General features: G+C 46.5%; 1 protein-coding gene across 1 annotated transcript in view; it reads right to left on the bottom strand.

Moving 5' to 3' along the window:
- The window catches only part of caska (calcium/calmodulin-dependent serine protein kinase a), a 75,959-nt gene extending 73,489 nt beyond the window's left edge, over window positions 1-2,470 (bottom strand). The window contains exon 1 of the mRNA XM_079732605.1: window positions 2,357-2,470. The gene's annotated coding sequence lies outside the window, so the exon portion shown is untranslated. The remainder of the gene's footprint in view (window positions 1-2,356) is intronic.
- Between the last annotated feature and the right edge of the window lie 24,783 nt (window positions 2,471-27,253).

Here is a 27,253-nt window from a genome sequence, read left to right as displayed (position 1 = left end):
GTGTGTGGTTAAGAAGTATTGCTTCAGTCGAGCAATACTCGTCAACCACACAAGCGCTATTGGCAGAGGTTCAGCTTGATCCCCTGCCAAACACCCTCAGAGAAATTAATGTCTGTGTAAGGCGCTCATTTCCTTGTTTTTAACCGGGCAAAGGTTACGATGAGATGAGCTCAGGTTCAATGGCACACTTTGGTAGTTAGTGACTCTGTTCATATCGAGTGGGTGCTGAGGACATTTTATATTAAATGTAATTATATCGGCTTTTCTCCTCTTTCTTCACCTTATGCCAATATATATGCAGTTCTACGGGTGTTGTGGTCTGCTTTCTGGAATTAACTCATCATACCACTCCTTGTTCAGTGTGAGACTGTAGCCTTGATGCTGAACACAGTTTTTGTTGTTCGTCCTCTTGTGTGTGTTCAATCATATTTCCACCAGGAAAATACTCTCCAATTTAACAATTGTATTCTTCTTTGGCATTTTTGACAGGCCAAAATATAGCAACGACTAAAGGCTCTATTAAAAGACCTAAAGAAAGAAGCAAACCAAAACCAAAATCTCAAGAGTATGACTTCTACACTGTGTAAAAACAATATCCATGGGGCTAAGAGCTAGACAAAACAATGCTTTTAAAAGAGGTTAAAATGTTGTAGAGTGGCCCGTTTGTAAAAGAGGACTCCGGGGACACCACCATTAACAGCGGACAGAATGGAGCCAAGTGAAAACAGACAGGACCTTGAGAGTCTGGAGTCTCCGTAAGTTTTCCACTCCGTACTGCTATCGAGGGAGCCGTCTCTTCCTCATTTTCTCGCCTCTTTGATCTTCTTAATCCCCCCCGTTTTCCCCCTCAAATCAGCAACTTTCCCCAGCTTCCATAATAATCTCCACAAGTTTAAAGATGTCAGTGAGTGTGCACATCTGATATAACTCCAACTATAATTAGTCGACTCTCGTTCTGTGTCTGTCTACCCGTCCATCTGTCCTTCGATTTTCTCGCCAACCGTATATCCGATCGAGTCCACACTTGGCGGGCGTATCGCTGAGGACCTGAGGCAGTGCAGCCTTCATTGTGAAGTTGTTTGGATCAGCACTTCTCGAGAAAAGCCGCAAGCAGCAATACCGGAGTCCACGCGATCGCCCCAATCCGAACAGGCAAGTTTTGATGTGTATAAAGCAGCAGACTGCACGATAATCACTGCTCCCCTCTGACCCCAACTCCCCTCACACGGGGAAGTGGAGGCGTTCTATATATAGGTCTCGTCACTATGTAGTCGGTTTGACTGAGCATACACTTTCCTCCAAAGCATTCGAGAGGAGGAAGGGAAAGCTAGAAACACAAAATCAAAGTCGATGTAAGGGCATCCTAATTTCCCAGCCTATAGAAATGCCCGGCTAATATAACAATTCAAATGTGGGTCTTTGATTAAGGTTGACTACGCTACGTAATACGACAAGTGCAGATTCTATTGTAAATGTATTATTGTGTTTGACATTGAACCTTTTCCCTTCGATATCGTCTCATGGCGTGTATAGCATGACATAGCATGTAGGTAGGTATACGGTACGGGGAAATCCAGGCAGGCCACTAGGCAGATGGGATATTTGATTTCATCCCATTCGTTATGATGTTAGGTGGGGACTGCAGTAATGTTAAGGGAGAGATGAACACCAACACCAAGTTAACGACATTTGACCTGGAAAATTATGTAAACAGGCCGAGATGACAGGAAGCATAACTTTTCATCGAAAGTCTATGCTGTTTTGGAATTCAAAGAGAAACACTGCGATGCTATTTAGGTTAGCAGTGGGATGGAAATTATAGGGCTGCACATAGAATAGGCCCTCAGGGCACAGCTGGCTTGTTTTGACAGACGTTTTCTTTATTTGAACAAAGAAATGAGCACATCATCTCACTACAGCTAGCCAAACCTAAGAGACAAAATATGGTAAAATGCAATAAAAAAAAAGTACAATGGCTTGTTTTCCTCCATTCAGCAACTAAACAGCTTTCATTTTTACCTTGGTCTCCCCAGCCAAAAGGCTTCATATAGGATAGCTATTAGACTATAGCTTGCAGGCTTAACCATCCAAAACACATATTATGGTAATGGCAGGAAAAATATAGAGGAGACACTACACATTATTACACACGCACACAAAACTACATTACACAACGCTGCAAGGATCGCAGGGAGAGGGACAAAATCATTGAGGATCGCTGACAGCCTCTTTCAAAAGACTGAGCTGAAGATGCACACAACACACCTGTCTGGTGTGCGTGCGTGCGTGTGTGTGCATATGTGTGCACGTGCGTGTGTGTATATGTGCGTGCGTCTGTCTGTGTCTGTGTGTGTACCTTCTGTGCTGAGCCCAGGGCTGGAGGTGAACTGGGCAACATCCACGATCTTGACAGCAAACTGCTGTCCCGTGTCCCTGTTGATGCATCTCCTGACCACGCTGAAGGGACCCCTGCAGAACAAACACACACACACACACAAACATTAGCACATACATTCATCCAAATCCAATAATGCATTCTGCTGAACGCATCATCACAATTCAGAACAAGCGCAGAAGATTAAGTGGCACAGCGGTGGAGGTTAATGCAAGAGGGCAACCCAACAACTTTGCCAACTCCTGAAGAAGAGCCATTTAGCAATGTTCATGAGTCATTTACTCTTCTCACTAAACTAAAATGCATCTTCCTCTCTGCAGGAAATTAACAGGCAATACACAAAATAACTTGCCATTTGTCAAAATAACAGGAGATCGTAATGAAGCCCATATCTGGTGATCTCACTAGGTTAAATGGTCGCTGAGCAAGATCACCTCACTTCTATTGCCATAGAAGTACAACGAAAAATGTAGAGTGTGAACGATGGGATGCGGTTTGTTTTACTATAAGGCATTCCTGCATGCAGCCGCATATTTAAACATAAAGAGCAGCCATGGTCAAGAGTCATGGCCACGGTTCACATACATAGGTATGTATTATTCCATTAAGAGGATGTGTAAACAGAGGTGCTACTCTGCTGACCTGCAAAGAGATGGGTTGACTGCACCACCTGGAAGAGGCTGCATCGTCCAAACAGACTGTATGAACACTGGGATAATGGACTTGACCCTTAGAGGACTGCCAAAATGCCTGTGCGTGTATGAGTGTGTTTTTTCGTGTCTAACAAAGAGGTGAAAGGAGCAAAAGGGCAGCTTGTATAAACTGGCGGTAAATCTTCCGGGACAAAGCATTTCGTGCGCAAGTTTAAATACACAAAAATGTACACGCACACACACACAAACACACTGCTGTTCATATGAACACACAAACATCTAAAAAGGTGTGTGGTTTGTGGGACGTGCGGCTGTGTCCTTGTGATTTAGTGAGCTTTAATGATCAGCAGGTCATGTGGTAATTACAGCCAGTGTGTGCGCGTGTGTGTGTGTTTGCATGCGTGCGTGTGCATCTGCCTGCCTGCCTTTGTGCGCACGCGTGCGTGCGTGTCAAACCCGGGCAGGTGAAAATGTAGCGATTTTAATAATGCTAGTACTGACACAAATGCCAAAATATGATCCGAAAATGAAGTGTTAATGACAGGGCAAGTTTCATATTCACGTGTGTGTGTGTGTGTGATTGTGTGTGTTTGTGTGCGTGTGCAAATCTGTCCATCGAGTCGTCGTAGTTTGACACCTCTCTGCCAGGGTATCCATCAACACAGATTCGCAGAGCCTGGTGAACATGACAGGCTAGTCAGACGCACATCTAAATCCCTGCCTTCCCCCAGTGTTACCCTCACCGAGATGACACAACTATTCACACTCACCGCACTCAAGCACACACAGGCTAATTACCAGTCCCACAGTGGCGTGCACTCTATACAACCCTGGAACAGAGCTAACAGACTGCGTTTGTAGCCAGACTAAATGTTTTCCCTGGCAATGGATGGAACAATAACCCAATGGTTGTGGTTTAACTACTGATGGTGCACCCACAATGTGGAGGTGTGTGTATGTGTGAGTTCTGTGTGTACAAATACAGACTGGCTGAGCAGATGGTGATCAAACTAAAGCTGCTTATCGTCAGAAGGCTGAGGTACCAACGGCATGGTGCCCAGAGGCACATGCGCTAAATATGGTGGTAACACACACACACACACACACACACACACACGAATGATTGAGTGGTGCAGTGAACAATACTGCTTAGTAAAGGTTAGGTCACTTTGACATGACCTACTCAATGTTGTATCCAGCATTGTTGCAAATGCTCCACTGTTGGGGGAGCACATGGCACACACACACACACACACACACACACACACACACACACACACACACACACACAAAGATCAACAGCTTAGCGAGGAAAAGCAATCCTTGGATCCCTGACACACCTGCAGCTACATGTAGTTTACAGGCTTATCACGGTCATTAATTAGCTTAAAAAAACACCAAGTGACACCGCACATTTCCCCTCAGCTCCACTTAGCCAACCATCCATCCTTCCAGCAAGCAAAATAACTTCAAGAAAAACAATTGTAACAAGGGAGAACAGCGAGAGGACTAGAAAGAAAAAAAGAGTCTGCTCACTGTGACTCTGAACAGCGATGTGAAAATAATCTTTTGGAACGGGGGGAAAAAAAGTCTGAAAAACCTTTCACCAAACTCCAAACTTTTTTGGTGCAGGTATATCAGGTCACAGGGCTCTCATTAGTTATTCAGTCCTGCACTCTTGCACTTCCCATCTCCTCTCGCTCTCTGCACAGTAAATGTCAGCCTTTTCTCCGGGACGGGGAGGTGAGGAAGCTCAGGAGGAGAGAGCTACAAGCAGGCGGGCCAGGAGTCCAGTGGTCGGGGGAGGCAGTAGAGGGGGGCTTGGGGGAGAGGGGTGGCAGCAGAGAGATAAGGTGGTAGACCGGGTCACAGAGCGAGGGGGGAGCTACATGTGATGGGTTTCAATGCATGTGTTGGATTTAAAAAAAGGTAGCGCCGAAACAGATAGTCAGGCTTAAAGCCAGCGTGGCGTCACCAGACAGCGCCCGGGCGTTCCCACTGGGATCTGAACGCTGGGTAACCGCACAGACTCCATTTCTGCATACTGATTACGTTGGGAATGGTAAACACAGTTTTCAGACGCATCCTTATATCGTAGAGTGCACTCCGTAAACGTCTTTGCAGCCTAATCGTTGTGGAAAGTAAACCTATGGAAGGTATGGATGCAGTCCATTCTATTTTGCACCATTGCGGTATGTACAACAGACTGACAGTCGACATTTCGGAGAGACGGCGCTAGAGGGAACACAGTTAATCAGGTAGCCATCGATGCAGACAAAGTGGGCGTGGGTGGAGCGCGCTGTCCCAGCATCACGTCATCTGTCAGTGCAAACACCTGTTAACAGCTTCCTGTCCCAGCCCATGTTTGGGGGAGGGAGGGAGAGAAGATTGGATTGTTCAACTTGCTTGTAATCCTCCTCACACAGAAAACGCTAATTGCGCTACATTGCTCCCTTTGAGCAAGTGTGAAGCTATGTCAAACAGCCGCCCTCTCTCTCACTCTCACACACACACACACACACACACACACACACACACACACACACACACACACACACACACACACACACACACACACACACACACACACACACACACACACACAGGGGTAGGAAGGAAGTGCTTGATGAGGCTCATGGCCATATTGCCAGCCCCGGCCGGCATGGAATTCAAAGAAATAGGCGATAAAATAAAAGCCAACTTTTTATGGAGGAGCCATTATGGAGCTGAATGGAGGGCTCAGCTGTAGCCGGTCTCTGCCATCACGCTCATGAAAAGAGAGTCAGCTGTGCACACACACTTTTTGCTGCACTTGAGCCACCATCCCAAAAATAACAGGGTAGATACAGGGTAGAGATGTCCACAAGGAGGGGGTATGAGGAAAAAAGACACACCACTTTGTGGAAGCCTCGCTCTATCAAAAGTACCTTATAACAACGTCAGTGTAAACATTCTTCCTGGTGCGGTTGGTCCCGGTGCGAATCAGCCCCTAACCCGGGACAGTGTGAATGCCGGGCTCTGCAGAGACAGAACTCAATGATGCTACATGTTGTCCAAACCCAGACATGACGCAACAGACATAAAGGTTGGAAGTATGAACGCCAGGGTCCCCAGTCCACGCTGGGAAGCGAAGGGGAAGCCAACACCTGCTGCAGTAGATAAAGCTCAGCGAAGATGTTGACATTGTATGTCAATCGACACCTGCCAGTGTCGCTAACACGGGGAGTTAGCAGGTACGTAGCGTTCCTCACAAGGGAATGGCATCTTCATGCACAGTGTGAAAGGTAAACCTCAGAGGCCTCCTCTGGCAATCCCTGACTAATGATCACATGGTGCCCTCCTGTTTAAAGGGGAGAGGCATGCGACAGTGTGCTGACGGAGGTAAACAAACCCCAGCGTAGATACAGCGTCTCCCCTTCACTCAGCGATGACCCTATAGCATAACAGACCGTTCAACGTCTCCTGCATTCAGGATCAATCCTTTTCGTTGCGTTGATGGCATATGCTGACCAAAGTGACAAAGTGTAAAATATATGATTTTCTATTAAAATGGGGTTTTCGACAGCAATTCAATGGCCATTCAAATATAATTGTTCGCCGGAAAGAAAAACACATGTGTGAGCTGGAGTAAAAGATTACTGATACCGGTCAACAATGATGAATACGTTGGATCACAACACAAGCTTATGCTCGGACGTTAAACCCATCGTAAAACCCTATGCAGACTCAGCCTGGGAGCTTAATTATGCAGATAGAGTGTACTGTTCACCCAGTGACATATAGGGCAGAGGCTAAGAGGGAGACATGACCTCCAGAGTGAGTGAGTGCCATACAATTGTTGACAGTAATCGCACAAGAGGCCTGGTGACTCATGCTTTCCAATGTTGAGCAGGAGTAGTGCTTGCAAATCTCTCTCACACACACACACACACACACACACACACACACACACACACACACACACACACACACACCTCTTCGGGAGGAGCAGATGAGACAAATAGGGATACAGAGAGAGACAGAGACCGATGGAGATGGGGAGAGAGAGACAGAGACGGAGAAAAATGATTAAATTGTTGAGGCCTTAATGCCATTAACCCAAACAAAGAAGGATCTTTGAGATGCAAGCTAGCCAGCTAGTAACATTATCAGGGTGCATCTACTGCAGGCTGTTACTGAGCTGAGAGAGAGGCCGCTGACAGCCAACACACTAATACGATATTACTGATCATAACAGCTTTATTCAGCAGGCCTTCATGTTAACAGAGTGCATGAGAGTGAATGGACGGGTCATTGCATTCATAACAAGAGAAAAACACATCCAGAAAATGCACAATAACAAAGTGTATATCGGAAAGCAAAATCGGAATAAGAAGAAAACAGACTGAGGGAAAAGTAAGATTTGAGTTAACGGTAAAGGAAATCAATATCAACTGAGGCTCAATAAAAAAAAGGCTGTGACACTGCATTGAAAGCTGCAGTAGAAGTATGTTTTTCAATAAGACTTGACTGAAGAAGTGATTTAATAGATTATATCGATTTGTGTAAGACTTTTTCCCTCAGGGCCAGCAATCCACAAGTAAGGAGGTTCTCACTGCCAGTAGGGTTGCTTAACTCGTGCAAGTGAAATTGTTGCTACTCCTGCTTTTAGTGCTCTGCAAATCGTGGTCACAAGGTCAATGGGACCATACAATGCAAATTGACTGTGTGGTGATTGATTGTGTGGTGTGGGCAGGCTTGAATACGGGGGGGAACTTTTTAACAAATACATTGCTCTGTTCCCAGTTTTGTACAGTGGCCTGTGATAGCTTGTCAACATCAACATTGTGTGTGTTTATGTTCCATCTGACTATACCCCCCCACCCTCACAAACAAGGCGGAGAATAGTTGCGAAGATAACACCAGGCAATTTCCTGAGGAAGAATAAGGCAGTAGCGGGCAGCTGCAAGCTAGAAGGCACAGTTTGACACCACAAACCCGTGACTTTAAGCCATCCTGGGACGATATCTAAAGATAAGCCCAGGCCAGATTAAATGTAAAATAGGATTGTTGACACTAGTGTGTGCAGGTTTCAAAGACTTGGCATCACAGACAAGGGAACCAAGAGGCACAAGGTAATACTGCAGGAACACTGCAGATGATGCAATAACAACAAATGTACGTTTTAAGTGTTGGTGGGGGGGGAAACGGCAAAAAGCATACTCATTTCGCTCAATAAAAAAAAGGGAATAAGTAAACGTAGAGATGATTAAAATGAAGATAATGCAGGAGTGCACACCTCGCTCTGAGCACGGCAGCACACAATGGAAGGCGCCGTACGAAGCAGTTGGCCAATGAGTTGGAATAGTGGCACCTCTGCCATCACAAGCCGCAATGAAACTCTAGCCTAGAGGAGACATTTAGAGGAATCAGCACTAATAGGAAGTCATTAGCATGTTTACACCCCCGACAGAGGAGCTAACTGGGAGGCGTGTGCGTGTCTGTCTGTCTGTCTGTGTGTGTGTGCGTGCAAGGAGGAAGTGAACAAGGAAAAGTTTTGTCGGAGTTCGATAGAGAGGAATCAAGGGAGGGACGCGGTAGAAAATTGGTGCAGCAAACTGGAATATGGGGTGGTCAGGTGTGTGTGTGTGCGTGCGTGCATTTGTGCGCGTGCGTGTACCATTTAAGGCCAAGGCTTTTCCTTGTTTGAATGCTCCTGTCGGTTCATAATATTACTAGTAATATATGCAGTGTCACGTTGGGGTCATGACAAGTATATTCAGAGCGTTGAGATAATGATCTGACCTACATCACAGCCTCTCCATGTTCGAGAACTTTGAGTGTGGGGGTGCGGATATTGAAAACACCAAAATCATCTTGTGGGCTCATACATTGATTTAATCATTATGCCAGGTAAGCAAACCCAACATGCAACTGTTTCTTTGATCAACAATAGCTCGTCCCCACCAGAATAAAGTCGGGGTGACGTTAAAACTTCTTCTAAATATAGTCCAACTCCTGCTGTTCTAGACCTATGTTACATATACAAAAGTATGACGCCGTTTCACAAGCTAAACCAGACAGAAGCCCAACCTTTAATGTCTTTCTCCTCGAAGGATTTGAGCTGTAACTTTAGAAGCAAAAGCCCAGAGCAGTTATTGTATACAATGGGTGTGTTTGGGTTTACTCTCATTATCTGAAGGGCAGGGATCAGACCGAAAGTTACCAAGGTCAGCCCAGTGCGTGAATGTGTATTTGTGTGTGTGTGGTGAAGCCGAGGCGGGGCTATAGTAAGTAGATAAGCGTTTTATTGCCTATCCTGTCTATCTGTCGCCGATGGTGTCCTGCCATGACCGTCTGTTGGAGAGTTTCAGGCAGAAGATGCCAGCATGCCGTTCCTCTTAATGGGCTGTCGTTGGTTTGCAGTAAAACGAACGCCGAGTACGGTGCAGTCAGCAGCGAAACATTTGATTTCATTATCTTAACACGAAGGCCATACATTTTGTGTTTGCTTGGTTTCGGTCTCCGCGGCCAGTTCATATTCATGTGATCCATATCCCGAGATACTAGTCAACGCTGATATTTCATTAAAAAGTTAGTACGGTTTGAATATTAATAACATTTAGACGCCATGGGACATGTGTACTGTACTGTTATACAGTCTCTCACAGGGTCTGATGGTAGCCTGGCTCGTACTAACCCTTCTAACAAAATAAAATGTGGGTATTCTGAAAAGAGCAAGGGAGAGAAATAGAGAAGGGTGGGGGGGTGTGTTCCTTGCTCCAATTTGTGTATTTTGATGGCACCGTGCGCTTCGCTTGATCGCGCCCGGTGGAATTGGCCGCGCTGCAAATTCAATTAAACGTCTGACATTTCCCTGCTTTGTGCCCGGAGGCTTCACACAACGGTCGAGAGAGCCAAAACACGGCTGACCAAGGTGCAGGGAGAAAATACAGCAAGAGGGAACAAGAGACACAGAGAGACACAGAGAGAGTGAATGGAACTACTTAATCCCATAATGCAGAACTCTATCGGGTGGACAGAGTTGCCTGAGGGCTAAGGTTAACCGTGAGCATGGAGAAGGGTGACAGGAAGCAGAATTCAGCCTCTTGAATGCTTCCTCTGTGTTCAGCAGCACCTCAACAACAGCCACGGCCCACACATCTGGATTCCTTCTGCGCCCCTCTATCGCCCCCGTCCATCATCTGCATTGATGGGCTTTGCTGCCTCCCCCCACTCTCTGGGCCTCCCTCTCTTTTCCCTTGCTCCTTATTCACTCCTTTTGTCCAGCTCCACCCCCCTTCCCCCTACCCACCCCCCAGGCTTTCTGGCAGAGTGGTTACGTAATCAGACAAGACAGGGCTGCTTCCTTTCCCATGGGGAATACGGACACGAAACCTGAACAAGACACCGCCTGCGCACACGCACACAACGGAGTACTACAGAGATTTTGGAATCAAACTCCCAAGAGAGCGTAGCGGTTTTGTTTGGACTGAGAGATGATTTGCGATGGAGGAAGGAGGCGGCCATAAGGCCCGTACGGGGACTCGGATATAAGGCCCCCCCCCCTCCCCCCGGCAGCCAGAGGCGGGGTGCTGCACGGGCAGGGAATAAGGAGAAGGAGGATATAGGGGATATAAATGCCATATTGTTGTCCGTTGAAAGTTCATGCCAAGTTGTTGCCATAACATTAACAGTGACGGTTATAAGTACTATGCAAAAGCTTATCAAGACGTGGGAGAATGCTTTGGACTTGACACCACCAGGAAATGTATTTTTCTTCTCTTTTATGAGACCTGACTCCTCTCCGGCCTATCCCACAAGTCAAGATGTTAGATTGCTTATCTAAAGTAGGATGATGATGACGGCAGATGAGCTTAAAATGGGTGAGAACTCGGCGTTGCTCTATTTTCCGCTTCAAATTTGTTTTGACCAATCGTGTTGCTGAAAGCGGAACTCTGTAAGCGTGTAATTGGCCAACACAAATTCGGCATGCAGTATTAAAGTGAAGAGAAATGTCTCTAAGGGTTTCAAATCAACATGGAATAGCCTGGCCGCTGTAGGAATACACATACTAAAATCCCTTCAGAAAGCTTTGTCTGCTCACGCAAATCACTTTCTCTTGGGTGGAATATCTCTGTAACGAAACAGGAACCAACCTCCCGCTCAGTACTGCTCATACACAACGATGGTACTAGAAAGGAATCCGAAAGCTGCCGCGGGTCCTGACCATGGGAAAAACACACCCTGCCCAGAACTCATATCTCAGGACTCAGGACGGAAACAGGGGGTTTGCTTACACTTTAAGAAGTGTTTTCTTATTTTGGTTGACCTAGTTCATTGAAATTCATTCCTTTATAGTGTTCTTAAGTGTTCTTCAAAATCAATTGTAGTTGATTTAATATAACCCAGGAGTGTTTTTCCTAGAAATTTCTTATTAACCGAGGTGACAGAGGTGAAGTATCAAGGACTGAACGGAGCCGTAGATTCTGAGAATCGTTACACCGCTAATAATCGGAGATCGCAAAAAAAAAAAAGAGTGAAAGGGTAGATCACACTGATCTACAGTGAATAAATGCAAACCTCCCTCAGCCCTAGTTAGCTCATCTCTCTCTCTCTTTGCTGGGGTAGCAGTGAGGAGAGTTGCATTACGTTTCCATTGGAGTCCCGGGCCCTGGGTGGAGTGGGAACGGTAATGTAACCTCTGAGCTGTGACGGGGTAATGAAGGATCACCCCGACAGCAGATAACATGAGGACTACGGAGGAGGCTGGAATAACATTAGCATTCTCACCTGAGTCCACACACACACACACACACACTTCAAAATATAGTAAAATAATGAAAACAGAGCCCCAGAGAGGGTGGATCAGGGGGGGGGGTGTCAACAGAAGGTTTGTGTATGCGTCTCATCCTTCATGGATGAGGAGCCCAACGCCACTGAAGACCAACGGTGAAGTAGCAGAGTCGTTTCGCTGCTGCTCGTTTCAATCCCATTCCTAACCCCTCACCCTGGCCTCACGTCCTGGCCCGGAGCCTGCCTCCTTGCCTGACCCGACCACTGCAGAGACTGAGGCCCTGCTGGCCCCGCTGGCCGAGGGAACGCGCCGAGGCCGCAACAACATCAGCAGCACATGATTAGTAAAAAGTGGGTTGCGCAACAGGGGGGCGCCCATCACACGCTCACAAGAACACGCAGACACACACACACACACACACACACAGGTCAGAGGGCTGGGGGATATTGAGGACCATTGGAAGTGACATGCCCCCTCCCGTCGGTCCTCCACAGTTCAACTCAACTCCCCTTATCCTTGCCTGTCTCTGGTTGCAACCAGCAATGAGGCGGCCATTAGCTTCAGGTTAAAGGGTGACTGCAACGCCGGGCTCAACAACGGGACAAACACACCGAAAGAATAAAACCGAAACATCTGAGCCGACAGTTGGGCGGCCTTTCCAAATATGTACAGTAGAGAACAAAAGAGTGTTGGCGGGTGGTGATGATGAGACAGCACATGTGTGGTGTGTGTGTTTGGTGCGCACGTGCGTGTGTGTTAACGGATGAAGTCACAGGGGTCTCCAAAGAGCGACAGTTGACAGCACGGCAGTGGAAAGGTCTTTGCTGGGCTCTCCCACACGGTGCCAGGGATGAATAAGTAAGCCACAATTTCCCAGGAGGCACAGGGGCAAGGCAGCTCGACAATTTGATCCTGTCGGCTGCTATCAGGCCGGGCCGCGTCCGAGAGCGGAGCTTGGAGCTGGGTGATGACAGCGAGAAGTCCCTCAAAACTGGACATGTTGGGAACGGCTCTGGGTCTAGGATCGCCCATCCTATATTCAGCATTGTGTCTCCATAATTAGCCAAAGCCGTGGGATCAGATATCGGAAGTGATCGATTTTGTAATCCGATGCGATCCAGACAAATCTCCCCCTGAACACTAGGCTGAGACATCTGTAGGCAACACAAGTAACACTGGTCGCGGGAGCACAGCACGGTGTTAGGAGTGGAGGAGATGGCGCTTTGCAGGAGTTTTAGAGCAACTGCAGCATGGGGGTTGTATCTATGACGCATCTGAAACATGTTAATGAAGATGTGATGTCGGGCCATTACTAGAATGCACAGGCTTGATCTTCATCAGTAGTACAGGCTGAATTATCTTCCACCCAGTGGAACTCTGGCAGGAGATGAAACACAGACATCTTACAGGTCCCTTTATGAAGAGCAGTATCCCTGATGGCTCCTCCTCAAGCGGCTGCACTTATAAACCAAAAGCTCAAAGCAAAGCGGTGTGCACACAATTTGGGTTGCTGATAAGCTATCAAAGGGGTTATAAAAAATAAAAAGACGTCCAGCCTTTAAAGTGAACAGAACCGAGCAAGAGAGCGAGTGGAGGACAAAGGAAAGGCGGAAAAAATAAAAACGAACAAAAAATATGCGAGGATAAAAAGATGCATGTAAAAAGTGACAACAAGCATAAAAGAACCCTTACACAAAAGTACTTCCTCTCCTAATCTTCCCTGAGTGTTTTGGGTTCACAAAGCCAAGTGTGAGAGTTGCTGCTGTTTGCCGTTTTTGCATCGTGCCAACGAGCAGGAGATGCACTCAGTGGATTAGCAAACTGTTTCCAAGCGCCATGTCCAAAACCTGATCTTTGCAAAACAGACATTTACTCTTGATTGTGATGTACAGACTGGACGGCAGCAAATCCACTGTTAATATCACTCAACATTTATGGTCAAAGACATGTAGAGAGAGAGACAAGAAGGGGAGAGAGGGTACTAAAAAGATATCCTGGATTTGGATCGGATAAGATAAGCGAAGGAGAGTGGGAGGAGGAATAGATTTGAATCGGGGGAATTTATGGAGCCAAGGGAAAAACTGATATCATTTCTGGAACTTTATCGGGGGGGGGCGGGGGGTGGAAAGTGCGAGGAAGCAGTCATTCATCTCCCCATCTGTAACTAACGAATGGGCTTTACCTCTTGTGCAAACTCTGGAGCGTCTTATCTCCTCCCACTCTGCTGCTGACTCTGCTAAGCCTGCAAACCCATTGAGTCGCTCGTACAAACAGTACCGCGGAAACTGCAGTTCTGTGCAAGTCTTTGCACAGCACAACAAAACATTTGTTTAATAAAAGACGTCCCGAGGCCATTGGAATGAATGGGGGGGACCAATCTCCTGGGTCATTTTCAATGTAGTGTCACATTGGAACGTAACTTAAACAAAGGATTGCGGAAAGAGTTGCAAAAAACAAGACTCAAACTAAAATACATGATGCGTCTACAAGGCAAGCACCAAGTGCACGAGCAATCTCCAGTAGGATAAGAAGTACCGTATTAATCCCAGATGAGGATTTAAATGACATCTATTGCTGTGTGTACCCGCCCCCCGGTGAGTTTGATTACTCTGACTGTAAAGCAATCCTTCCGCTGTGGTCTCTGAGATGTTGTGCGACATTAATGAGCAGGATGGGGCCATTAGGTCCACGCCACCCCCACCCACCGCTAAATGATTGATAAGCTGCAGGGCCTTCAGCGACCACCGGCCTCAGGCGGGGCGTTCAGAAGGGCCCCCCTGCTTTATGAGACGGGGAGGGCATGCCTTTTTAACGGTCGCTGCCACGGAGCCTCGCTGTGATCCGATGGCTCCGTGACCCACGCCTTGGAGGGTGTGTGGGCGTGCGTGTCTGTGTGTCAAGTATGAGGGGTATGACACGCGTGATGAAAGCAAGACTGTCGAAGCAGATTGACTGCATTGGAAAGAATGATATGCAACAGCTTTGGTCTTTGTAGTAGAACCAACAGGAATATGAATAGTTATTATGCAAGGAGAGTCAAATTTAAAGTCAAGGAGGTGGTCGCAACATGTAAAAAGTTGCACAGAATTTAGGCGGAATAGTTGTAAAACTGTATTATAATTAGCATTCATGATGCAGGAGTTTTTCTTAGACAGCTCCTGAGAACCTTCCTATAATGACAAACCTAAAAAGTCATGACGACCCTGTGTGTCCTTTTTCTGTTTGCTTCAGAAAAGAGTTTGGTTCCCAAGGCAACAACTTGTTTTGCATCAGTGGCACTGGGAAGAAGGATGATGAATTAAACTGCCGTTGATGATTTCACCAAAACACAGCCCTTATAAATCCATTTAAAACCCTATCCCTTCCCCCCACTAAAATCAATAAAACCCTACCTAACCTTAACTTCTTAACTTCAACCTTAGCTTAACTACTCCAAAACTAAAAAGCTCTCAGGAGTTTTTATTTTCTAATTTACTTCTCAATGAGCTCTTTGGTTTCCACCAGGCGTCTAAAGGGGGAACCTTCGGACGTACAGCAAGCCGCGTCTATACTGAGCTCGCCACAAAACCAGTGGGCAGGGTCCCCAGGGCCGCACGCTGGATCCAAATTGGGGCCCCGGATGGTTATTACCCTGCGGCAGACCTCCCAAAGAGGCCTGGAGCCCGGCACCGAGACCGCAGTCTGCCGCTGCCTGTTTAGCGTCGACATGTTCAGAGCGCCGCTGAAGGGCCCCGCTCTGAGCGAGGGGCCCGAACTACGAGTGGAAACTCTGACGGCAAATCCCGGGAATCTTTTCAGGAGGTCGAACAACAGAAGGACCAGGGGGGGAATAAAAAAAAACTATAATTGGCCCTTGAATGGAGAAATCAATTGAACTTTTGATTAACACAGAAGGCCATTGAGGCAATGAAAAAGCAGGGGTAGTGCGGGTGAATGGACGCTGGATTTTGCACTGACAAAAGAAAGCTTGAATTTGTTATTTTATTATACTCCATAGATTCTGATCTCACCACCCGGTGCAATTAATCATCTGCTTCGCTCTGAAACAGCTTGCTAGACGGACTACGAAGCTCTGTGAGTGTGTGTGCGTGTGCGTGTGTATTTGCTTGCATAAGCACAATATGCACCACACCCCAAAAATGCACTAAAACAAGGGAGAAAAACAAACACATCAGAATATCAACACAGCCTGGGGACTGGTTTTTAGCTTGTTATTATTTGGGATGTTTTCCTCATCTTCTCAATTTTCATTACGCATTTCACTTGTAAGTCCCCTTACATAACTCCAAAATTGCTCACCAACTTCCTCTCCCCCATGCAGCCCAGTGTGTGTCTGAGTTGTGGGGTCTGTGTGTATATGTGTGTATACAGGTGTATGTACGTGGGTGTGTGTGTGTCAAAGCCATGAGAATCATTTCACTGGTCAGCAGTCAACACTCAGGCTACAGCCTCTGTTATTAACTTGTTAAATTTGAGACCTTAGCAATAGCCAAATCAACTCCTAGTCCCACCACTCGTGGCTCTGGCTGTGATCCCAGCGCCCACAGATTACCTGTAAGCACTATCAAATACGTTGTGTAACCCACAGCTGTTTCTACTATAGGTGGCTTTTTAAAAGCATCTCCTGGAGGGGGAGGGATGCGAGTGCTACACGATGGATTGATTGAACCACAACATCTCTTCTAAATAATCCTGCCGGTGCAGATGTCTGATGTCCTCCAGGGGAGAACAGCTGTGCTATAGGGTTTCTACTACATTGAACGACTTCGTGTGACATCAGCATGGTTTTGGGGTAGGCTGGTACACATATAGGGCATGGCCCGAAGACATCATTTTTCATTTTCAAGCTTTGAATATTTGTTAGGTTTCCAAACTAATATCCGAATATTCTGTGAAGAAAGAACAAAGGATAAAATTGTGAACGTAGCAGGCGGAGACAACTGCTGCAGATTCAAGTTTTTATCAACTGACCGTTTTTCTTCTTTTTGAAGTGGTTCAATTGGTAAAACAAATATCAATTCAGTGGCTTTCAGATCTACTTATCAGTCCGAGTTGGATTCAGTTACGGCAGAGCTTCAATGCTGCCTTAAAGTTTGTAAACACGTACGGTTTCTAGAGTCAGGGAGTAAGGCTACTACCAATTATCACAAAGCAAATAGGTGGTTTGAACATTGTGCAAAGTTTTGAATAGATTTTAGGATAAGTTTTGTTTACCTGGTGATAAATCAAACAGGTGCTATCGTGGGATCTGGATCGCCATAAAAAGGAAAACATCACTAGTTCACTCGTGTTTACTAAATAGCCAACCGTTTGTGTCTTTTGGTCTCTTTTGAACATTGAAGGGTTTTAATATGTTGATTATTAAAACCCTTCTAAAAGTATTATAACCCGATGGCTGGGGGGGTTAAGGGCTTTCGTATCCTCACACTGGACGGCAGCTGTCAAAGTTTAACCACAATATTTGAATAACGTTTGAAATATCTAACAAAAACGAACAAATTATAAATCAGTAAGGCCATATTTGGCCATTCGGATGATGGCTACCGTTGCCTCAACTGAAGGGTTGAAGTGAAGCATTCTCGGACGTCTAGCGCCCTTATGATTACTGGGATGTTCAGACGAAATGTTACTTAGACTTCTACCTGCAGTTCCCAAATAGGCTTAGACGTTAAAAAAAGCATCCATATTTTTTCATAAGAAATCTTCGAATACTGAATTGAGATTTTGAACAGCTACCTAACAAATGAATAATGAAATATTCAGGCTCAGCTAGGGATGGGGATCATTAATATTTATTGATATCGACACCATTTTTGATACTCCTTAATGATTCGAGTCTTTATCGATACCACTCGATCGATACTTTTCTATTAATAGGTGGAAATATGAAGCGTTTTTAGTGATATATTTAGGAAATAAATAATTGCATTTTAAATTAAATATGTAATTCTTAATAAATATTGACATCAGTAGTTTTAGTTGTATAAACTAAAATGATTAGAGCACTATACAATTGTATTAGTAATACAGAAACATGAGTAATACAGTATTACTCATGTTTCTCACCAAAAACTCAATTAACCGTTTCTTTGTTACATTTGAGGGCATCATGATAACCAGTCGTTTTACTGAGCCAACCTCAACACATCATCACGCAGCACATCTGAAACTTGATTTACTTTTTAAGATAACTAGCTTGTTTGCTGCTGATTACAACGATTTCACAATTGGATTACTATTTTTAACTGACGGGACTAGCGACAATGTCTGTGTGTGCGATTACCCCTCGTAGCTTGAGTGGATGATTAAGTCGCACCACTCCTTCTCGGAGGAGACAGAGTCTTTTCAATTTGGAGACAGTCGAAGGTACTGCATTTGGTCTTTATTTAATGCACAATGCTAATGGACTTGGCGATTGAGGTTGTGTTTCCCCCTTTACAATAAATGATTTTCGGCCTTTTAGCCATCCTCACAAGCAAAGTTAACTGCCAGACTTCACTTGTTTTCTTGTAATACCTGTTTGCTTACAATTCCATTCAATAACATTGGTGGACACGCTGCAGTGATTGGATTGATTTGATTTAAATGCCGTGACGCGACTCGAGGGACACAACATTACGTTACAGGACAAAAAAAAAAAATTAACGACGGGACTTGATAGTGGTATCGATAAGCCCAAACGTTAATGATTTTCGGGTTTTGAAAAAAGTGGAACCGGGTCCTTGATAGAACCAGTCCTTTGATCCCCATCCCTAGGCTCAGTCCTACTACATACACAGAGAGGCAGGCAGCAGAAACACTACGCGCGATTGTATTATCTGGCCTGAGCTACGGGTGAAGTGATGGCATGGTTTCTGCAGACGAGAAATTTCATTTCCCTGCTCATGGAGGCACAGACACTTTCAGCAGTCTCGCTGCCGTCTGCCCGGTCATAGGGCTTTTCCCCCTCCGTCTCGCATTCAATGCTTGGCTATCATTCTGGCTGGAGGCCAGAGATAACGCAATATCATCTATTAGACGCCTGAAGGGATAAGAGTGGTTTGTGAGAGCCTGCATGAACATATAGTCCATGCATTGCATGCATTGGCACATTTCAGAGCCAGTGTATGCACAGACATAACCCCACATACACCACACACACACACGTTTTTCCATGTACCCAATGTGTCCAAAATTGCCAAGAGACAATCCTGGTATTAGTATCATTACAGATGGTATCCAGATATAGTCAAATCAATCAATGGATCAATCCACCTTTCTTCTACTCAACCTGAGATCTTAGATTTAATTGTGCAAGAAATGAATGGGATGAATGTCTCACAGTCCATTAAACAGCTTTAAAAGGGGAGTTGAGGTCAAACAGCAGATTGAGGTCTGCTGTGCCATGCATTGACCAACATAACCCCCCCACCACCATCCGTGTAATGTATAGCGGGTTGGTAAAGCTTCAAATCGGAATTGCACTGAGCTCAGATAAATAGGCTGTGGTGGGTTCAACATGGAGATCAATATGTCCCATGGTCATGTATGGCACAGTAATAACCAGGCGTGACACTTGGATTTTCCCTTCCAGTAGGGTTTGTGTGTGGCGGATGCATGGACTGAAGACTTGCACGCTTGTCTGTATTGCATGCTGCATCATAACACCACAAAACAGCATAACTGCCACAGTCAGCGCTAACACACTTAGCTCGCCGATTGTCACCAGTGTCTGGCTCCATGTTCAACACCAAAACATCTTGAGCCATGATATATTTATTTTTATTTTAGAAAATGGTAAAAATCCAAGCTTTGGCGCAGTTCTCGGCATAGGCTTGCCCTCATCCACAGTACCAGCGGAACAGCATTGTAAGAGGAACAGAGCGTTCTGCTGGCTCGACCAGTTATCCAGAACTGGTCAGTGCCGGCCAGAGAGGAAGCTCTGCCAGCCTGCTACAAAACCCTGGCACAAACAGCAGGGCCGATCAGCCATCCCAGAAGACTGCCCCTCGGCCTCCAGACTGGAGCAGGGAAAGAGGAAAGGAGGGGGAGTCGAAGCCTAGTCTAAGGGGTGTAAATGGGGAGGAGAAAAAGAAGAGTCGGAGACACCGAATAAGCAAGATGGACGAAATGAAGCAAAATATTAAAGTACAGGAGAAAAGAAAGGGAGAAGAGACACCGATAGGGGTGTGTATTCCGATGCAAGGCAACCCTCAGCAATCGCAGGTTCAACCTGGTGTCGCGTTAACGGCAGCAGAGAGTCAAAGTGGCAGTACTTTCATGTCCACTCGGCCGCAATCCAAATACCATTTCCACCCTCTCTCCTTTCATCAGCCAATCATCTTCATTGGCTGGAAGGAGGGAGAAGGGGTTGTGATGAGGTGGGAGCAGGTCACGCCGGCTCATGGCTGAGCTCCTCATCTGTAAGCGTCCGTCTGCTAGCCACAACAAAGACATCCTGCCTGACGAGATTACAAAATAAAAAGACCAAATCCTATCCAACAGTGTGTAGGATCCAGCCATGGTGCGATACATCCAGGCACCAACGCATATGGTGGTCACATTGGAACACTTTTCCAATGTTCAGTGTACTACAACAAGGCTTGGATGTTTTTTGTAATTCTAACAGAAAAGTCATCCATGTCTTTGTGTAGCATTCAAAATGTAATTTTTCTGTGTGTTAGTTGGTAGCTAGTGAGATGGTAGGTGAGGGTATTGCCTTAATGTCTGTCCTCATTCTTCAATGCAAGTTCACTGTGCAAGTTTATACGAGGTTGTAAGAAAATTAAAATTAGCAAAATATGAAGGGAGACACCAAATTCTCTTTTGGGTCTCGAGGTGAAAAGGTTGCAAACCCCTGACCTAGACTAATGCAACCTTGTTTTTGCAACGTCTCAAATGAAGCGCTGTAATGGTTCACACACAACAATGACTCCCCATAATGTCAAATCCTTTGGGACGAATTAAGCAAACAACGACAAAAACATTACTACCAACAGAGCCGCTTACATCCATGCTCCTATACTCCCAAAATTGTGGCGTCATTGCCATGTGACGTCACAATGTACACGCCCCATATTAAACATGCATGTTGTATATAGTAACAGGTTCCCAAAACAGAGTCCCATAACACAATGGGGATATTATATATTATATTGATTATCGTTCAGGTGGCAGCCTGGGACCCCCTGCGTTCAAAAGTTCTCGTTCCTTCTGTGAGTCTGCATCGACCTACAGCCCTGTACCAGAACCACTCCGGCCATCAGAACTCACTCCACTGAAAACACCAAATCCATGAACCACAGTCAATAGTCTGGCTGCACGGCCACAGGGAGCGAGAGAGAGAGAAAATGCGTAAAGGAAAGGAACTCGATACTCAGCAGAAAGCCCAGAGCTGAGCCTTTCTCCGTGACACAATGAGTTCTTGTGCACTTATATAGGCCATCCACAGACCTAGTAGCCTGAGTGCCCTGTTAGCTGTGCGCGCATGCGCTCTGTATACGCATGGTCTGTGGTTGTCACCTCTGTCGTGTCTCCGTAGGGCCCCGGGGGGGCTGACAGGGATGGGAAAGCGGTGACCTTCTACCTTTACACAACCGCTGTGGACCCTAGACTCTGGCCCCCCGGAGCTCCGCTTGAGCCGGGGTCTTCTTCCCCATCTGAAGACAGGGGCAGGGGGCTGGTAAGCAGGGGGGGGCAGGGGGAAAAGGGCAGCCTTGACAAATGGCTACACTTTTGGTGATTAAAAGGCTGTCTGGATGGCAAGGGATAGTAAGTTGTGCAACGCTCAACGTCTCGCTGTTTTCTCACTCTCTCGCTATGGAGATCACTTCCTCGTCAACCATCCCTACCCAGCTTTGGGGCTCTGCCTCTTTGGAGGGGTTGAATATTGTTTCCAAAGTGGGTTGAAAAGAGATTTTTTTCAGCACAGAGTTGGCACAAGCAAGAGAAGGAATTGATAAGTGAACAAAATGTGTTGGCCAAACTATGCACATATAATATTGATACCGTCAATTAAAGAATGCGTGTTCTTAGGAGTATTTGCCGGTTCGACCTTGCCTACTGCTGCTTCTGTGCTTGTCACTTAATCCTTGTGGTTGGTTGGAGGATAGTACTAAAGCTAAGATTAGCCCATATATAAAAAAAACACACACACACACGCACACGCACGCACGCACGTACGATGAATAGGTGTTACTGCACACAAACCCTCTAATGCATTGCCACACTGCCGCATTGGGACTCTCGTGGAATTCTGCGAAGCCCCAGCAGTTAGTTAGCTGAGGCAACTGGACGTGTGACAGACGCCTTGTATCTGCAGCAGCGCATGCATCCGTCACGCACTCTCAAGCCCCAGCACATGAATAATCCTAGTGTCATGAAATTACAAATCTGCTGCTTGCCGTTCATCACGAGGATTCTGCACATTAGCTTAAACTCCCTGCCCTGCGCAAGAGTGGTGCCTCCGAAAAATCCAAGTGCGCCTTGTCGTTTGAATGTACGCTAATTACATTTGATTCACTTAAGTGAGTGTAATTGGCACACAGGTCTGGCGGCAGAACTGTTGATCCCCAATTAGACCTGCTACCTGGCGGTACTTAAGTCTAAGCCCCACAAAAAAAAATGCCCCGTCCTCTTTAGGATATTTTAGCAACAAAATAAATCTGTAAGAGTCTTGTAGAGTTTGCTTTACACAAAGATAACGTTAAGCATAATGCTAATTAATCGAGCATAATGATATTGGCCTTGTGTTTTAGAGGAACGATAAAAAGTGACAGGTTGTCAGTTTATTTCTGGCAGGTCATTGTTGTACAAACGGCTTTCTGACAGAAGCTTCCCTAATGGGTACGGGTTGGTACGCAAAGATCTGACGCCCCCGTGCAATGCCAACATTGACAATCAAATGCATTGACAGCCACTGTCAATCAAACCTCCTAAAGCAATGGCCTAACTATCACTAAGGCATTGTTCAAGATCAAGGCGATACAATATCAAGCAACATGTACGTACACAAACAAAACAGCAATGGGAGGCGGGGGGGGTAGTACGCAGCATCCAATCACAGCAGGTGTTTAAGTTTTTTTGACAGGTAATTTGTTTAAGGTACTACTTCTGATTCCAAATGACAGAGCCAGGGAGATGGAGATAAGAGAAGATCAAATGCATTTTTTTACAAATAATTGCATGTCTGACACAGCCGGTAAAAACTAAAACACTATTGTGCAAGAATATGTCTGTGTGTGTGTACCTTTTAAAGCCGAGTAATTAGAGAGCCTCTCGGGTCAAATGCTGAACAAACTTGTGCACTTCGCGTGCGTCTCCAAGGCGGCAGTATATTCAGAGATAAGAGTATGCCTGCTGGTGTTTGGATATAATTAGTTGAAGATACATATCCACACACTGGGCAGCGTGGTTTGGGGGGTCTGGACTCAAGAGCCTTATACTCAAAAACACACGCACAGCCTCTTTGCTGCATCAGTACCCACATACACAAATGTTGTCACGAAGAGTCAAACAAGGCTGTCCCATTGCCTTGGATATCCTTTCCGACACACACACACACACACACACACACACACACACACACACACACACACACACACACACACACACCCGTCTGAGTGTGTATGTAAGCGAGGACAGTTCCAAATGTGGGGGTGTGCTTTATTGTCCCGAGCAGATGAGCTGCAAGGCAGGCCTACAAATAAACAATGCTGCTCTCATAATATCATTTTTTTAAAACAACAACAACAGACATCAACCCAACCTTATGTCTACCTGACCCCGATTAAAAGAGCACGTATCTGCCAGCTAGCTATAAAAAGCGTGTCAACGGAAGGAGCTGGTGTGTTCCCGAGTGCACGTTGGTGTGCACTTGGCAAGGCCGCAATCCACGCAATGAGCTCAGAGGTTTCATAACCGGGATGGGAGACCTGCTGAGCTGAGCTGTTATCAGCGTGCCGGTGTGTTATTGCGTCTGAGTGCGCTCATAGCCATAGCATGTGCTGCCTACACACATTTGTACGTGTGGTTAAAAGCCTGCAGAGGCCACACAGCATATAAATTACCGAACCCAGAGCATTCAATCTCTCCATTTCTCTCCCCCCCCCCCCCCCCCCCTTTTCATCTCTGGGCTGGGAGCCAAGGTCCCGTTGTCCACAAAACAATGATACACAGCTTCAACAAATAACTCTTTTCCTCCCTCCCTTTCCCTCAGCCGGCAACTACCAGAGCCCATAGTGAATCAAATAAAATCTTATAAATGAAACACGGCTACATACTGGGCCGGGACAGAGCGCCAATCTTCTCCCATAGACTGTCGCCAGATGCGGCCGTTTCCCCGGCAGCCGCCGCAACGCACACCGACCGTCCAGTGAGAAGCGGGATTTATGGTCGCCTTGAGGCATCGGTCGCCACGGGTGCGGGCAGTACATACATACACTGCCGTGGCATTTACAGCCGCGTTGCTGTCACATTGTTATGAACGCGGTTCAGTTTAAGGCATTCTGATTCCAGAGCTTCCAAATGTGCAGGAGGTGTGCGCAGATAGGCGTATGAACCGGGTGCGGGTACGGTGATTTCATTATCTGTTTTTCAAGGCAATTAAAAATGATGTCTAGAGGCACTGGATAACACCCTCTAGCCAGCTAAGCACGCATAGAGACAGGGGATCGCAGGGGTCACTAGCTGTCAAGTCCGAAAGGCTGCTGGCCGGAGAACCGATAAGGGTGTTTATGTATGTACGCACGCATCACAGCAAGGTGAGCTAATGCAAGGGGTGGGGGGGAGCTGCAAGCAGGCACGTTGCATGCTCCCTGCGGCATGTTTGAAACAAGGAGCCTCTGGGAGATGGCCCACGTTTACCTCCTAATAGCTACTAGTCTGTCGGAGGAGCTAAAGGTTGTTTGGGTTCCAACCGGGAGCGTGTGTAAATGATCAGAGGGATCAGCGTCCTTAATACAGCAGGTCTTGGTGAGGGGGGGTAGTGTACGGCAGGTTCCATCGTTGTTCCGCTATTAAGTGGGTGATGCTCTCCCCGGGGACTGGGGATGACGTCCGCTTCTAAACAGTCAAGCCAAGTGGGTCATGGGTTTCCTTCCACCATGACACGACTGAAAGATGCCAACTCCTCTACACATCTTCATCTCCGGATCAGACTCATTCACCGCCCGAGTTCACCTGGGTCTTTGCTCATTCCTCTCATCTCTCCTTCTACACCCAGACTGTCTCACTCCCTCTCGCAATAAGCCCCTCTGTTTGTTAGAGGTCGATGCCACAGATTGGGAGAATAGAGGGTAAGTAACTCACTCCTCCAACCCCCCCCCCCGCCATGCTAGACCATGTAAGCACAAACACACTTATCCCAGACTAAAATGAATACACAGTCTTTGCTAAAACGACATCAATAAGTCTGCACACACACACACACACACATATCCGCAAATAAAATAGAGTGAAAACTGAGTGAGAGTCGTGATTGCTATGCTTGTACAATTCTGTCTTATCGAAAGTAAATATGTCAGAATGGGGAGGCTTTTAAAGGAAACAATGCTATTGCTTGTGTGTGTGTTCACGCTATAGTATAATTCAGAATCTATTACTAGTCCTTCGCTTAAATGGCTCCTCTTAACCACGTCACCACTTTGAAGTATGCTACAGTAACTCCATTTGGCATCATTACGAGGAGGGAACACTGTCGTACGCCATCTGAAAAACACTAAATACTCAAATGTCAATAAGTAACAAGACCTTTGCTGTCTGACTGAGTAAATGTATGACACCACATCGTCAGACAAAAGCCAGTGAATGAATCAGGGCACTGACAAGGACGTGTGTGGGATTGACCGAAGAATATGAAAAGAGTTTGGTGTGCGAGCGCCGGTCGTTGGCGTATGTGTAGCCGCGTCTTTCTGCATTCTCATGCGTAGGCGTTAAGTCTTTATTGTCATGAATGCAGTACTTCACACACAACCTGGCCTTCAATATCTTCCCTACAGTGCAAGGAGGAGGCAGAGGAGTAGGGGGGGGGGGGGAGAATAACAATTAGTATAACATCTGCGTGTAACGCACTCATAAATGACACCGAGGGGGGACGTTGAGTGAGGATTCAGCGAGGAAAGCAGAAAAGGGGAGAGAGTGCAGCCCTTGCCCCCCTGCCGTGACGACCCGGGAGTCGAGCCAGGATGCTTGGCCTGCAACTACAGCCTGACGGACAGACAGACCTCCACACAAGCGGATCGGTGCTCGGAGCAGCCCAGTGTACCTCCGTTAGGGCCCCCTGCGCCTCCAGGCCTGTATGATTACCCCAGTCTCTTCAGGCAGTGGTGGGAGATCCAGCGAGAGGATGCTACTGTCCCCCCCCCCCCCCCCCCCCCACTCCTTCCCCAGCCCCGGCAGACTTGGCGCGGACCGCTACATTCCAACTGGCGTCACCGGGGACGACAGAGTCCTAAGCCCGTCTCGGGCGAAATTTGAGGTTGTCTTGTTGCCATGACCACTGAACAAACAAAAGGTGATAAGAAAGCTACCCTCAGATTAAGAACTATGAGCTAACGGATGAGCTGTGTGCGCATGTGTGTTTTTTGTGAGTGAGAGCGAGTGAGAGAGGAAGGGAGCGAGAGAGAAAGCGACCAAGACCCATTCTGGCTCCATAAGGCACAGCGACATCCATTATTCAGATATGAATCACTATTAAATGACTCTCAGACACACAGTTCAAGGACAGAGGTCAGTGAAACACCGGGCAGCGCGCCCTGGCTCTCTGATGGATGCGTGTGTGAGTACATAAACACCAGAGGTACGTCACATATCTGGCATAACATACCTGCAGCCCTATCTTAAATAAACGACCAGCAGACACACAAACGACTGTTGAGGTCGATACCACAGTCTTTGCCCAGTGGGCAGCAAAAGTCGCGATGGCAATCGAAGTCACTCTCCGAGAAGCACACGCGCTTCCTATTTCCAGCGCCTCCATTTATTACTGTTGGGTCTTGCCGATGGGCCTGCACACGTGAAGCCCCTAATGACAAATTGACTGGGACAAATGTAATTTATTCATAATTCCTTACACCCCCCGCTACCACATCTATCATATTCCCTCTCTTTGGCACAAATGGATAACACATAACTCTATGCACAGGGAACACATACGCACAGAATGAGAAAGTGAAAATGCACAAATATGGGCATGCACTGTGGGCCTGTACGCACAGGTCTACACAGATGTAGCCTGAGGGGTCGGTGTAATATGCATGTGTATTCGCCCTAAAAATGGAAGTTAATTAGTCAGCCACCACGTAATTGCACTTCAAACCCCATCTACCACTGGAGATGCTGTTCCTGCATCAAAGCCAGGCTGGCTGTATGCAATATAAAGTGGCTTGCAGCATGGACATAATATACAGAAGCCATGACACACACCATGGTCCAGAGCTGTTTACCTTCCAT

Source organism: Pollachius pollachius (assembly GCF_949987615.1).
Source record: "Pollachius pollachius genome assembly, chromosome: 3".
Taxonomy (NCBI): domain Eukaryota; kingdom Metazoa; phylum Chordata; class Actinopteri; order Gadiformes; family Gadidae; genus Pollachius; species Pollachius pollachius.
The sequence above is the reverse complement of the archived record's forward strand: the minus strand, read 5'-3'. Positions and strand labels throughout refer to the sequence as shown.